The 15,395-nt window shown below is 41.2% G+C and overlaps 1 pseudogene; it reads left to right on the top strand.

Annotated features, from left to right (window-relative positions):
* The window catches only part of LOC100676538 (nascent polypeptide-associated complex subunit alpha-like), a 133,033-nt pseudogene extending 124,396 nt beyond the window's left edge, over positions 1 to 8,637 (top strand).
* Positions 8,638 to 15,395: the final 6,758 nt, after the last annotated feature.

Raw genomic sequence — 15,395 nt, 5'->3', positions numbered from 1 at the left:
AAAGAGCCTCAGACCTTCCTCCAGGCTGACAGAGTCTCTCTGTCTCTGACAGAGCCTTCCCCTAGAGCTGGCACCCCGAATCTGAACTTCTAGCCTCCTAAACTGTGAGAAAATAAGTTTGTTTGTTAAAGCCATCCACTGTGGTATTTCCGTTATAGCAGCTCTAGATAACTAGGACAGGCTCTTCCTCCAATCCTTTTTTTTTTTTTTTTTTTTCACTTTCTCTGTTGAACAATCCAGGACATTTGACACAGTCTGAATGTTGATGATTAAGTGTACGGGGTGAGGCTCAGCTAGTTCTTCTGTCCTCTGTATTTCCAGAATATGGGTAGCTGGATCCAGAGGTATGAACAGACTCAAGTTTGATCCCCTTGGGAAGGTTAAGTGATAGCGTTTTCTTTCACCAGGAGGCACATGTCTGGTTGTTTTAGTTGTTGTTGTTTATTTGTTTTATGTCAGCAGCTTTGATGCTCAGTGTCTATGTCCATTAATTCTTTGGAGGTTGAAAATGATGATGCTCTATTAGTTGGAATACTTTTCTAAAGAGATGCTTCCCTTCATCTACTATTTAGTAAGCCAATGGTACCGATATAGAAAAGAAAGTATAAATGCTTGATTCTTTTGCGTTACCAGTTGTTATGGATTGATTATATCCCCTAGAATCAAATATTGCAGTCCTAACCCCTGGTACCTACGAATTGACCTTATTTGGAAATAAGGATCTTTGCAGTTGTAATGGAGCCCTGGCGGTACAGTGGTTAAGAGCTCAGCAGTTTGAATCTACCAGCCTTCCAATCCTTGGAAATCTGATAGGGCAGTTCTACTGTGTCCTGTGGGGTCGTTATAAGTCAGAATGGACTCAGCCGGCACCCAGTTTTTTGTTTTGCAGATGTAATTAGTTAAGTTAATGTAAGATCATACTGAAGTTGGGTGGGCCCTAGTCCAGTGTAATAGTGTCCATATAAAAAGAGGGGAAGTGACACAGAGACTCACCCCATATCAATACAGAGGCAGAGATTGGCCACAAACCAAGGAAATGGCTGGAGTTACCAGAAGCTAATGCCACAAAAAAGAAATCTTCCCCGAAAGCCTTCAGAGAGAGCATGGCCTGTTAACACCCTAAATTCAGACTTCTAGCCTCAAGAACTATGAGACAATAAATTTCTGGGTTTTTTTAAAGCCATATAGTTTGCCTCCAAAGAAAATTTAAAAAATACGTGCAAGTGTATAGTTATGAACACACGTATTTAAATATATTTGATGGGTTTTGACCTATTGCAATTGATCAAGTTTGAAACTCAAATTGTCCTATGTTTGGCCAGTGTTCTGTGGACACATGTTCTGATGTGTTTTCATCGCCTGAAGTGATGTCATTCTGCTCCTTCTTCTCTTTTTTTCTTATTGTAACTGACTTGCAGCTCATTTTTATGAGAAATTAGTTTTTCTGAACTTTTAGAAGGAAGAACGATTCAAGTAGCCTTGCTAACTTCATGGAGCTCCTGTTGCTTTCACTATGTGTTAAAACAAAAATTAGCTTGATATAATTTCCTGGCCCTGTGAATTCTTTCTTTCCTTTGTCTCCCTTGTCTTTATCTTGATCAATTTTGATTCCACTCCCAGCGGTCTAAGTCTGGCCCTGTCCCAGAAGAGCACCCTGGCTCATAAGTTTCAGGAGTTTGATAGGGTCCATTTGTTCCAGCCTCTCCTGTCCTCACTGTGGGCCTCTTGCTCTCATCTGCTATCGAAGTGGGGGAAGCACCTCCCAGTTGCAGCTGCTCTTCTTGAATTAGTCCGTTGCACTTCCAGAAAACATGTGTTGGCTGTTTTGTCTACTCTGTCCTTAGGTTAGTCAAAGGCCTTGTTGCTTTCCTCTGCTTTCTCCTGATGGCAATAACACACAGGTATTATAGACATTGGTAGTTTGTTCTCATTCAATTGTATGTTGGGTTTTCTGGGGATAATTTGCCATATAATTGTGTTGTAAATGTTTTTGGTTTTGCTATCTAGTTGTTCCATCTGTTGTTATATGAGAATTTGGAGAAATTCTAAAACTATGCTGTTGCCACCATCTTCCTAGAATAGTATCAGTCCTAAAACGTCTTAAAACATGTACTTAAAAACACAACGGTACTGTCCAGCACAGAGCCCAAAAGAAGATCACTTCCTGACACGGCAGGTTGTATCACAGATTTTAGGCAGAGCCTTAAGAGATCATCTGGTCCAGCTCCCTGCTGTCAGGGAGGAAAGTCATCATCCTAAATTTAGAATAGGCAGCAGGAGTCCTTGAAATTAAGTAGGAGGTAGAGCCTATTGCTTAAAAAAAAAAAATTGCTTAGTGGCTTGAAAATGTGATGTTTTCTTATAGTGTACATACAATTAAAAAACTAAATGTATAAATATGTATCAAAATATTATTCATTCTAATGAAAATAAACTTAGACATACAAACAGTTCAAAAGTACAGACGCCAGGTTTATGTTACATTTGGGTATGGATGAGTGCTACGATCCCTGTTTTAGTTACAATCATAAATTGAAAATATTAATTAAAAATAACTACCCAACAAATCTGAGATTGAGCTAAAAAAAATCCAGTTCAATCCGTTTGTGAATGAGTAGCTTTTTGAGTGAGCCAGGGTATTTTCATGCAAATTCTTGTGAATTAACTAACAAAATCTCAAGTGATGGTAAAATATTGAACTAACAAATGATAGGAGGATTTTTTTTTTAAAGGAAGATCGCGCTCCCTAATAATGAAAACAAATAACTATAATACAAAAGGAAAATAACCTAAAAGCAAACAGAACGTGTCATTAATAGAGTCCTTTATTATCTAGCATAGCCTGTAATGGAGGAAATGATGGGCATAATTCTGTTATCTTACCATAGGCAGTATGCATACACTGTAAAATCCATCTCTTCATTTTCTGGTTGAAAAGATCATTGTAAAAAGGCTTGCCAGGGAGTGGAGGTCATGCTGATTTATTGGCAATTAAACCTGCAGGATTTCTGCACTTGCTTCAAAACAAAGTATCTGAGGCTATTCAGCCAAGGTGATTACATACTGGGCTGTCTACTAAAACCCAGGAGTCTTTCTGTTAGCGCACAATGGATACAATTGACTTGGCTGTATTTAGAAAATTACTGCTATTTTCTGTGTGAATTCTTGATGTATCTTCCTCAAATCACCTGGGTCCAAAGAATTACCTTGTTAGTCAGTTTAATAAAGCAAAATCTTACCAAGTGATATATAATTCTGCTTAGAAGTAGAGGAACTTTGGTACAAATAGAAATGCGGACTCGCCTAAAGCAAGCAGATGCATTGCTAAATCTATATAACCTGCCTATGGTTTCTCAGCTCTAGCTTTCTGAAATGTTGGCTAATTTGGGATGATTTGGGGGACTTTGACACTGGTGCAAATTAAGTAACTTTGATTCATTCCATCTTTAGGCACTAAACAGGTTACTTAGGCTAGCTGTTTAGTCCATGAATGACATGTATATACAGACATTCCTGCTTGTCTACAGACGATGGGGGGCAGGCTCAGGTGTTAGGAATGAGGGAATCTCAGGAACGCAAGTAGGGGAGAAAGAAAAGGAAGGTGGGAATAGGTTGAGTGAGGATGGAGAAAAGCGATCAGATTAGCATTTCTGCCTTTGCCCAAGCCCACCTGCCAGAATGGATCTGATGATACCTGAATTGGTTCTCCTTAGAAAAAGAAATACTGGCCACCATACAGTGTACCTCAGAAATGAGCCCCTCTCCACCATTCCTAACTGCTTCTTCCTCTCTGCCAGCCTGTGTGGCTAAGGTCTCATTCATCCAACCACCCATTTATACATCCATTTGTCCATCATCCATCCATCCATCTATCTGTATGTCATCTCTCTGTCCATCGATCTATCCATCTATCCGCCCATCCTTCTATCCATCCACCCTTCACCCACCCATCCATCCATCCATCCATCCATCCATCCATCCATCCATCCATCCATCCATCCATCCATCCATCCATCTGTCCATCCATCCATCCATCTGTCCATCTGTCCATCCATCCATCCATGTGTACATCCATCCATCTATTTAATAAATAGTTACTGAGATTTTAATATGTGCCAATTACTGTTCTAGGCCCTTGGTCCATAGCGTGGCTCTGTAATGTACTCTGTTTTTTTCTTTAAAATTTTATGTAGTAAAAATGACACATTTATTTTGAAAAATACAGATGAACATAAAGAAGAAATTTTGATGCACATGTGATTCAAAAAAATACTGTTAAATATTTCACTGTGTTTCTTTTTCAGTCTTCTTGTTAACTTTTCTAATGTTTTTGGTGAAATATTTCAGGGATACAAATATTAGAGATCAATAAACAAACATCCACATGCCCATGAGGAGCCCTGGTGATGCAGAGGTTAAGGACTTGACTGCTAGCCAAAGGGTAAGTCAACTGAACCCACCAGCGGCTCCTTGGAAGATGTGGCAGTCTGCTTTCTTAAAGACTACAGCCTTGGAAACCCTATGGGGCAGTCCTACTCTGCCCTATAGCGCTGCTATGAGTCAAAATCAAGTTCACGGCAATGGTTTTGGTTTGGTTTTCATATGCCCATCACTCAGTTTAAAAAACAAGACATGACACAAACTGTTGAAGACCCAATTGTATTCACCTTCCTTGCTGTCAGAGGTCACTGCTATCCTGAATTTTTATATTTTTAACAACATAATACATAGTGTGCAGTATATTTTTACTACATATGAGTAGTATGCATGTGTTGTATGTTTTACAAACTTTATATGGATACCATTCTGAACGTATTCTTCTACAAATTGCTTTTACCCCTCAGCACTGTTTTGAGGTTTATTCATGTTGATGTACATAGCTCCACTTCATTGCTTTTAACTGTTACGTTGTAGGTATTCAGCGGATGAATCTGCCACAATTTATTTATTCATTCTTCTATGGATGGACATATAACTTGTTACCAATATCTTGTTATAAAAGCATCGCAAGGGACTTTTTATTCATATCTCCTTGAGCACAAGAGGGATTTCTCTAGGTTGTATGCCTAGGAATAAAATTGTTGGCACAGAGTGCCGATTACCCGGGTATCACCAAATGGCTCTTCCAAGTGGTTGTATTAACATGCACTCCTACCGGTAATATACTCTCTGAACACAGAGAAATATATACATGGCCACACTTGTGGGCATACATGAGCTGTGTATATATGTGGTGTGGACATATGTATATATCAGAGCTCAGAAGACTCAGGCCTGATCTTCCTGCCTTGATCTCCTTTGTCTCTGTTCTTGGCCCTGACCCAATTCCTCTCAGCTTCAAGGCCCCTATCAAGTTCCTCAGGGAGCCTTCTTTATCACTAGATTCTGTACACCTCTTCTTTCCCTGGCACCCAAAGGCAGCCCTAACTTACACTCGCTACACATAAGGAAGCTGTTTTCTCTTTTGTGTGTTGAGTGTTTCCGGGGTCCATGCTGTGGGTCCACATTAGATAATCAGCTCCTTGAGGGCAGGAGCCATCCTGGGAATTTTTTGACATCTCCCAGAATCTAGCAAGTGCCACACACATAATAGGTTCTTGATAAGGCTGGCACATTGCTGACGAAGTAAAGGCAGGTTTTTTTCCCCTGCCACAAAGACTTCAGGTCATGTTCTTCGATCAACTTCCTAGGAGCAGCTATCCTTTCACTTTGGTGACAGTCCGTTAAGATGTACCTCCACCCAGCCTTTGCCCCAACTATTTCATCCCTCTGTAAACACCCTAGAGAAATTCCCACACTCCAGAGGAATCTCTCCTCCTTTTCTCTCACAAGCTTCCTCTTAGTAAATTCTCAACAACAGCAACACACGCTTAAGCTAACCTTTCTGGAGCCACTACAAGTGATGGAATTATTCTTTGAAATCCACTGTTACATACAGGTCAGCAAATACAGGCTCACAGTTCAGCTTTGTTCAACACAGAAGGAATCTATTAACAAGAGGCTCTCCAAAAAAAAAAAAAAACCCGCTGCCATGATGTCGATTCAAGAGCCTCCAGCCTCCTCAGGTACCCAAGTACGTTTCATGCTTTGTCCTTGGTCCCGAAGTCTGGATTCTCCTGTTTTCTATCAAGTCTTCTGGAGCCCTGGTGGCTTAGTGGTTAGGAGTTTCAGCTGCTAACCAAAAGACTGGCAGTTCAAATCCACCAGCTGCTCCTTGGAAACTGCGTGAGGCAGTTCTACTCTGTCCTCTAGGGTCGCTATGAGTCGCAATCGATTCGACAGCAACAGGTTTGGTCTGGTTTTAGCTTTCTCCTGCCATGTCCTGAGCAATATACTCTTTTTGGCCTTTTTTTTTTTTTTTTTACTCCCAAACCTTGTGTCTCCCTCAATAAACTATCACATACTCAGATTGATTTTTTTTTTTATCAGATTTTACTGGCCCATCTTTCATTTTGATTACAGCATGGTATAGGGAAAAGAAAGCAGGCTTTGGAGGGAATACAACTGTGCTTGGATTTCTGCTCCATCTCTTTACTGTGTGATGGCAAGCAAGTCACTAAACCTCCACTACATGTCAGGTGGAGGAAAGGCCTGGCGATCTATTTCCATAAAGATTACTGCCAAGAACACCCTATGGAGCAGTTCATCTCTGAACCACACGGGCTCACCCTGAGTAGAAATCCACTGGACAGCAATGGGTAAAGAGAGAGAAATGTTTCTCTTGGACAATTACGTATATCTTTATACACAATTTATGACGTCATTACACCAGAGATATCCTGCCTCTCTACAGAGTGAAGGAGCCCTGGTGGTGCAGTAGTTAAGCACTGGGCTGTGAACCAAAAGGTCAGTGGTTTGAATCCACCAGCCACTCCGCTGGAGAAAGGTGTGGCAGTCTGCTTCAGTAAAGATTTACAGCCTTGGAAACCCTATGGAGCAGTTCTACTCTGTCCCATGAGTTCGCTTATGAGTTGGAATCAACTTAATAGCAATGAATTTGGTTATATTGAGTGCATCCACTTTTTACCACAGGCCCAGAATATTTTCCCACCTGAATAGCATGTTATCACTTAAAATAGTTAATTACATTTTCATAATTAAAATCTCTGTTACCAGTAGCATTACCATCAATAGGGCTTAGTATTAATTTCCTTGCTCTGTGTACCCACATCAAGGTAAATAGGTTGACTGGTAAAGCTGCCAGAAAAGAGCTGATTTCATTCTGAACTAGTTACCTGAAAAGCAATTGGCAAGACTCAGTCACACTTTTAATTCTCTAAGAAGAGCTATCCTAGATCACTACCAGATCTAGATAATTTGAGCCTAAGGAAAAAGGAATGACTCATTAGGAAGCACGAGGAATGTCTTAGGTTGCCTTCATTTAAATGCCAAGGTGAATCGATCATTAGCATTTGCGAGAGCTGGGCTAACCAACATGGATTGTTTCAGAGCAATTAATTCACTTCCAAGCATCTTGTATTAACACCACTTTATTTCCCCCGTGTGGGGAGACAATTTGTTTGAAAAAAAATCAACCAAAAACTGAGATTCTGCCAACGAGATTATAGGGATGAAAGAACAACCCCCTAGTCAAATGCAAATGGAAGCCGTATTAGTATGCTAATGTAGTAAGTGATAAACTGCGGGTCAAATTTCCCCTTCTTCAGCGTGAATAGCACTTGAAAAGGACTTTAAATGTTTGGGAAACCTAGGAACTGTGACAATTAAGGTTTATTATGTGAACATTATCTGTTCAACAATATGAAAGATGAATAGAAGGAAATGAAAATAAGACATCGTTCTTCCTAGTGATTTACAAGTGATCAAGAAACGTGGCTCAAAGGAGACCAAATTTAATTATTCTAAATTCGGAGTGAAGTTGGTTCAAATTTCTTATTTTACAACTTTAAAAATCGAGATCTTGTTTTGTCTAGTTGAAGGATATCTGAGGAGGAGCCCAAGAGGAAAACAGAAGAAAAAGGTCAAGAAGAGATATGTTTTCATGAGAAAGACGTTTAATATTTAGAGACATCAACTTCTATTTCTTAGCCACTTACTCAAAAGAGCCTTTACTTCGATCAGAAACTATTCCCACCTGCTGGTTTCTCTCATAAAGCAGCTATATCCTTTTATGGAATTTCTCATATTCACTAGAGTTTACATCTTCATGTTATTTTATAAGTTCCTTAAAATTCAGGCGAATCCCTGGATGCTGCAACTGGCTAACGTGCCTGGCTGCTAACCAAAAGGTTGGAGGTTTGACTTCACCCAGAGGCACCTGGGAGGAAAGGCCTGGTGATCTTCTGAAAAATCAGCCATTGAAAACCTTATGGAGCACAGTTCTACGCTGACTCACATGGGGTCACCATGAACTGGAGTTGAATCAACAGGAACCTAGTTTTTGTTATTGTTGTCTTTTATAATCTGGAGCAGGTCTGATTGTATTTTTCCATCATCCAAATCAGTTCCTTGTCTGCAGGCCGGGTTCCGGAAAGCTCAGTGAAGACTGAAGAAAGCCAGGAGATGCAGGAGAAGCAGCGAATGAGGGTCATGCGGATCCCTCCCTTCTTTGTGCCAGTGTCCACCTCCACGCTTGCTGCCACTTCCACCAACTGCATAACCATGACGAGTCACTGAATTTCCCTGGGCCTCGTCTTTAACATTTGTAAAACGGAGGTAGTAATAAAGCTATAGGTCTAAGCCAGTGGCTCTCACCCTGGCTGTGCAACGGAATCCCTGCAGAGCTTAAAGATACTGATGACTGGGCCCACCCCGAAAGCTTCTGAATTCATTAGTCTGTAACCAAGATATAGGAGTTTTAAGGCTTCCCAGGTGACTGTAATGTGCAGCTTAAGTCCAAGCCACTGCTCTAAGGGGCAGTGTGAGAATTAAATAAAGAAACATGAAAGCACCTGACAAGTAGTTGGTCAAAAACCAAAACCAAACCCTTTGCCGTCAAATCGATTCCAACTCATAGACACCCTATAGGGCAGAGTAGAACTGCTCCACAGGGTTTCCAAAGGAGCACCTGGTGGATTCGAACTGCCAATCTTTTGGTTAACAAATGCTTAACCACTATGCCACCAGGGTTTCCAAGTACTAGGTAAGGGCTCAAAATTCATTCGTTTCCTTCTTTCTCCAGCTGGTTTTTCTATTCATGTTGGTTGTTGTTGTTGTTAGGTGCCATCGAGTCAGTTCTGACTCTAGTGACCCCATGTACCACAGAACGAAACACGGCCTGGTCCTGCACCATCCTTACAATCGTTGTTATGCTTGAGCCCATTGTTGCAGCCACTGTGTCAACCCATCTCATTGAGGGTCTTCCTCTTTTCTGCTGACCCTGTACTTTACCAAGCATGATGTCCTTCTCCAGGGACTGATCCCTCCTGAAAAATGTCCAAAGCATCCCTGTTTCTAAGGAGCATTCTGCTTGTACTTCTTCCAAGACAGATTTATTCATTCTTTTGGCGGTCTATGGTATATCCAATATTCTTCACCAACACCACAATTCAAAGGCATCAATCCTTCTTTGGTCTTCCTTATTCCTTGTCCAGCTTTCACATGCATATGATGCGATTGAAAATACCATGGCTTGGGTCAGGCACACCTTGGTCTTCCAGGTGACATCTTTGCTCAACTCTTTAAAGAGGTCCTTTGCAGCAGATTTGCCCAATGCAATGCATCTTTTGATGTCTTGGCTGCTGCTTCCATGAGTGTTGATTGTGGATCCAAGTAAAATGAAATTCTTGACAACGTCAATCTTTTCTCCATTTATCATGATGTTGCTCATTGGTCCAGTTGTGAGGATTTTTGTTTTCTTTATGTTGAGGTGCAATCCATACTGAAGAAGGCTGTGGTCTTTGATCTTCATTAGTAAGTGCTTCAAGTCCTCTTCACTTTCAGCAAGCAAGGTTGTGTCATCTGCATAACGCAGGTTGTTAACGAGTCTTCCTCCGATCCTGATGCCCCATTCTTCTTCATATAGTCTAGCTTCTCGAATTATATTTGTGTTGGTAGTTGTGTTTAATCCTGGCTGGAAGCTAAGGGAGAAGGGGACTTTTGTTCAAAGGTTTATTTATTTATTTATTTTGCAATAAGTTTAAACTTACAGAAGAGTTGCAAGAACAGTACAAAAAATTCCCATACACCCTTCTCCCAGACTCACCAATTGTTAGTAATTTGCTGTATTGCTCCTCCTCTCTCTATATATTTTTTCCTGAGCTAGTTGAGAGGTAGGTGCAGAAAACATGCCCCTAAATACTTCAGCATGTAGTTACTAAAAGAAAGGATATTCTCTTACATAACTACAGGACAATTATGTGGGAAATTTAACACTGACACAATACTATTATCTAATCTACAGCCCACGTGCAATTTTCCCCGATTTAGCCAGTAATGTGTCCTATGGTATCTTCCTGCACCTACTCCCCCTTCCCATCCAGAATCCAACCCGAATCATCCATTTGTCATTGGTTGCCATGCCTCTTTGGTTTCTTTTAATCTGGAATAGTTCTTGTCCTTCATAACATTGACTTTTTTGGAAAAATACAGGCCAGTTGCTTTGTATCCCACGCTATTTTTTTTTTTTTTTTTTGGTGAGTGTACAATTCAATGATTTTTAGTAAATTAATAGAGTTGTGCAACCATCACTACAATTCAGTTTTAGAACCAACGATGTTTGGAACATCACCCAATAAAGTTCCCTGTGCCCATTTGCAGGCAACCACTAATCTCTTTTCTGTCTCTATGGTTTTGCCTTTTCCAGAATGTCAAATAAATGGAGTCAAACGCTATGTGGCTTTTTATGTATGGCTGCTTTTACTTAGGAAGCCCTGGTGGTGCAGTAGTTAAGAGCTTGGCTGCTAACCAAAAGGTCAGCAGTTCAAAACCACGAGTTGCTTCTTGGAAACCCTATGGGGAAGTTCTACCCTGCCCTATCGAGTCACTATGGGTCAGAATCGACTTGGCACAACGGATTTTGTTTTTTGTTTTGCTTTTACTTAGCCTAATGTTTTTGAGGTGTATCCATGTTGCAGTATGTTTCTGTAGTTCATTCCTTTTTTTCGTTGAATAGTATCCCAATTTATGGGTTTACACATGTGGTGGGCAGCTTCTAAGATGGCCCCCAAGGATCCCCACCTCCCCGTGTCAAGCCCTTGTGTGATTTCCTCTCATTGACTATGGGCTGGACCTAGTAACTCACTTCTAATGATTAGAATATGGCAGAAATGATGGGATGTCTCTTATGCGATTAAAAAAAAAAAATGCTGTGGCTTCCATTTCAGGGATTCTCATTCTCTCTCTCTTTCTTGAATCTCTTGCTTTAAGCTGCCATGTTGTGAGCAATTCTATGAAAAGGTCCACAAGGCAAGGAACTGATGTCGCTGGCCAACAGTCAGCCAGGTGGATAAGCTTAGGAGCACGTCTTCCGAAGCCTGTCAACAGTCACATGAGTGAGCGTAGAAGCAGATACCCTCCTCCACAGTCCAGTCTTCAGGTGAGCCCTGGCCAGCAGCTTAGCTGAAACCTCATGAGAGGCTTTGAGCCAGAGTTACCCAGGAAGCAGGGTCCGATTCCAGGCCCCAAAAAGCTGTGAGATAATTAACGTTTGTTATTGCCAGTCACTACGTTTTGGGGTAATTTGTTCGTGGCAACAGATAACTAATACACTACATTTTATTTATTCCCCGGTTGACAGACTTTGGATTGTTTCCAGTTTTTCACTTTTATGAATAATATTACTATGAATATTCACATACATCTCTCAAAGGACTTTTTGTGTGACACCAAGATTACTTGGCTTACACTATCCTATAGTTCCCAATCAACTTTGGATTTTTAAGTGTTTACTTGTTAAAAGTATTTTCATATCTCGTCAAATAAAAACTGTGTAGTCTACCACTATGATCCTCAGTAATATCTTAAATCAGAACATAATATGTTAGGAGAAGTAAATTGACTTAATTTTAAAAACCGCTAGAGTGCAACCTATAAAATTCTTGATAGTCTGGTAATTAATGTATCAGGATATTAAAATATAATTTGGGGACAGCAGTGATGATTTGCTTAATTTTATGCTAAATATGTGTATGCATGAGGTGGAGATAGTTGTGTACCCTGGGAGAATTACAATCTTCCTTATTCTCCAAAGCATGCATCTCTTAGAAAACTACTAACTGAAAGGTTGACAGTTCAAATCCACCCATATGTGCCTCAGAAGTAAGGTCACAGCCTTGAAAACCATGAGGTCATCATGAGTCAGAATCAACTTGCTGACAACTAACAACAACACCTGCAAAGTGGTACTGCATTCCCTTAGCTCTTAACTAAGGATACAGTTACCATGACCCTCTGTTCAAGATTTTCTTTTCATACTCGAAACATGTATCATTTTATAATAGTTTGCTAACTAATGAGCCCTTACCATGTGTCAGGCACTATTATTATAAACTCTTCATATGCATTATACTTTGTGTTACACTCTATGTGGAGGTACTGGTAACAAGATGGCCCTTTTGCAGAGTTCTAGAAGATGCCATTCACATTGCAATCTTTGTGAATGGGCTCCTTGGAACTGTGTATTGCTAGGCTGCCTGGTGGTATTGTCTATTACCCTCTCCACATTATAGATGAAGAGGCACAGGAAGCTTAAAAGTATCTTCCTCAAGCTCACCCGGCTTGGAAGAGCCAGGATTTGCACCCACGTCCCTGGATGGTGCAAACAGTTTGCACTCAACTACTAACCTAAAGGTTGGCGGGTCTAACCTGCCCACCAGTGCCATGGAGGAAAGGCCTGGCAATCTGCTTCTGTAAAGATTACAGCCAAGCAAACCCAATGGAGCAATTCTACTTGGTAGCACATGAGGTCCCCATGAGATGGAATTGACTCAGTGCAACAGGGTTTTTTTTCCATCTGGTTCCAGAGGATGAGCTCTTAACCACTACACTCTCCTGGGGAAAAAAAAAAATCTTAACTTTGGTATAAAAAATAGTCATATTAGATACGGGCCTTAGGTGATTATTTCTAGGACATTGGTTTTTCAACAGCGGTCACTGGACTACCAGCAGCAGCATCACCTGGGATCATGTTAGAAAAGTGAATTCTCGAGCCCCAGCTCCAATCTAGATCTACTGAATCAGAAACTTTGGGGGTAGGGCCCAGCATCAGTGTCTAACAAGTTCCCCAGCTGATTCTGATGCACGTTAGACAACCACTGTTTTGTTGTTGTTGTTAGGTGCCGTCCAGTGGATTCCGACTCATAGCAACCCTGTAGGACAGAGTAGAACTGTCCCATAGGGTTTCCAAGAAGCCACTGGTGGATTTGGGCTGCCAACTTTGCGGTTAGTAGCTGAGTTCATAACCATTGCGCCACCAGGGCTCCTCTACTGCTTTAGGGAAGAATTACATTTGGAAGGAAAAAAAAGGAAAAAAGATTTAAAAGTTTTTTTCTATTTACTGTAGGGCAAGGCTGATTTCCAGGAAAGCTAACCTACTCAAAACAGTTCAAGTGTCTATTAGACCTTTGATCTGTGCAATAGGAATGCTTATCTCACAGAGATAAGGGAATGAGTAAGGCAGTCACTCCCTGGGGCTCCCCTATGAAGGTGACTCAGCTACCCAGTCCTTAGGTTTCTGTGTCTTCTGTCTCAATGTTCAAAAAGGACTATCTGATTGGCTTAGGTCAGCAATGGGGTACATTTTCTTGCATCAGCCAAGTGTCCACCCATGGCTTAGTTACCTGAGTCCAGGAGTGGTGTGGGGTCACATAGGACAAACAGGCCATGGAAGCTTCCCCAGTGATGGAGACAAGGCTCGGCATACTTTAGAATGGGGGATGGGTGGAATCAGTGATCTCCATCTCTAACAATTTATGTTTAAAATTATGGACTAATAAATAGACAAGAAGGCATTTTACTCTATCACATGTTTGTTACTGCACACGTGGCATTTGACATGGTAGATTGGTTTAGGAAAGTACAAAGACATGGCCTGGCCAGGAAGCAGAAGTCCAGGCCGGGGCAGCAACGGGTGCTGGTCAACACATTTCCCTATTAGTGGCAACACAGACACCCAAGAAAGGCTCAGGAAATAAAAGGAATAAATTGCTTAATTTGCCAGATTAACTGAATCAATGTTAGCATTTTTATTTTAGAGATCCGAGGGTATTTTTTAAAAGGATGTGAAATGCAGGAAGTTTATAAATATGTATGTGTGTGTGTATATGTGTGTACATATGTACATACATGCAGTGGTTAAGAGCTATGCCTGGTCAGCAGTTTGAATCCACTAGCAGGTCCTTGGAAACCCCATAGAGCAGTTTTACTCTGTCCTATAGGCTTGCTGTGTGTCTTAGTCATCCAGTGCTGCCGTAACAGAAATACCACAAGTGGATGACTTTAACAAATAGAAATTTATTTTCTCACAGTCTACTAGATTACAAGTCCAAATTCAGGGTATCACTCCAGGGCAAGGATTTCTCTGGAGGAAGGTCCATGTCCTCAATCTTCCCCTAGTCCAGGACCTTCTCAGGCCCAGAGACCCCATGTCCAAAGGACATGGGGTGCTCCTGGTGCTGCTTTCTTGGTGGTATGAAGTTCCCAACGCTCTGCTTGCTTCCCTTTCCTTTTGTCTCTTGAGAGATAAAAGGTGGTACAGGCCACGCCCCAGGAAAACTCCCTTTACCTTGGATCAGGGAGGTGAACTCAGTGAGGGTGGTGTTACAATTCCACCCTAATCCTCTCAACATAAAATTACAATCACAAAATGGAGGACAACCACACAATACTGGGAATCATGGCCTAACCAAGTTGATGCACACATTTTTGGGAGGTCACAATTCAATCCGTGACACTGTGAGTTGGAATTGACTCAACGGCAACGGGTTTACGTGTGTATATGACTCAATGGCACCTGACAACTATATATATACATATATATATATGAATGTGAAATACTGATGAGAAAATAAAGCCAGTGTTAGTTCAGACTTGTTCAACGTGACATCATCATTGGCTGAATTTATGTTGTAACTGGCTATTTCCTGAACAGTCTACAATCTTTGAGTAAATCCCGCCTGGAACTTACTGTCCTGGCTGCCCTACCGCACTGCTTTCTCCCCAGCCACAACTGATTAGATCAGAGATGGATCCCCCCCTCCCCAGCCAATGAGAAATAAGCCATTTCAGCCAAACAGGTTCTCTATCTCAATACTTTGGTAGCTGAGTCATATTAATGGTGGAATTCTACCAACCAGCCAAACCCAGTGCCGCTGAGTCAATTCCGACTCATAGCAGCGCTATAGGGCAGAGTAGAACTGCCCCATAGAGTTTCCAAGGAGCACCTGGCAGATCTGAATTTTCGATCCTTTGGTTAGCAGCCGTAGCACTTAACCACT

The sequence above is a fragment of the Loxodonta africana genome, chromosome 26 (genome assembly GCF_030014295.1).
Source record: "Loxodonta africana isolate mLoxAfr1 chromosome 26, mLoxAfr1.hap2, whole genome shotgun sequence".
In the NCBI taxonomy this organism is placed as follows: domain Eukaryota; kingdom Metazoa; phylum Chordata; class Mammalia; order Proboscidea; family Elephantidae; genus Loxodonta; species Loxodonta africana.
The sequence above is the reverse complement of the archived record's forward strand: the minus strand, read 5'-3'. Positions and strand labels throughout refer to the sequence as shown.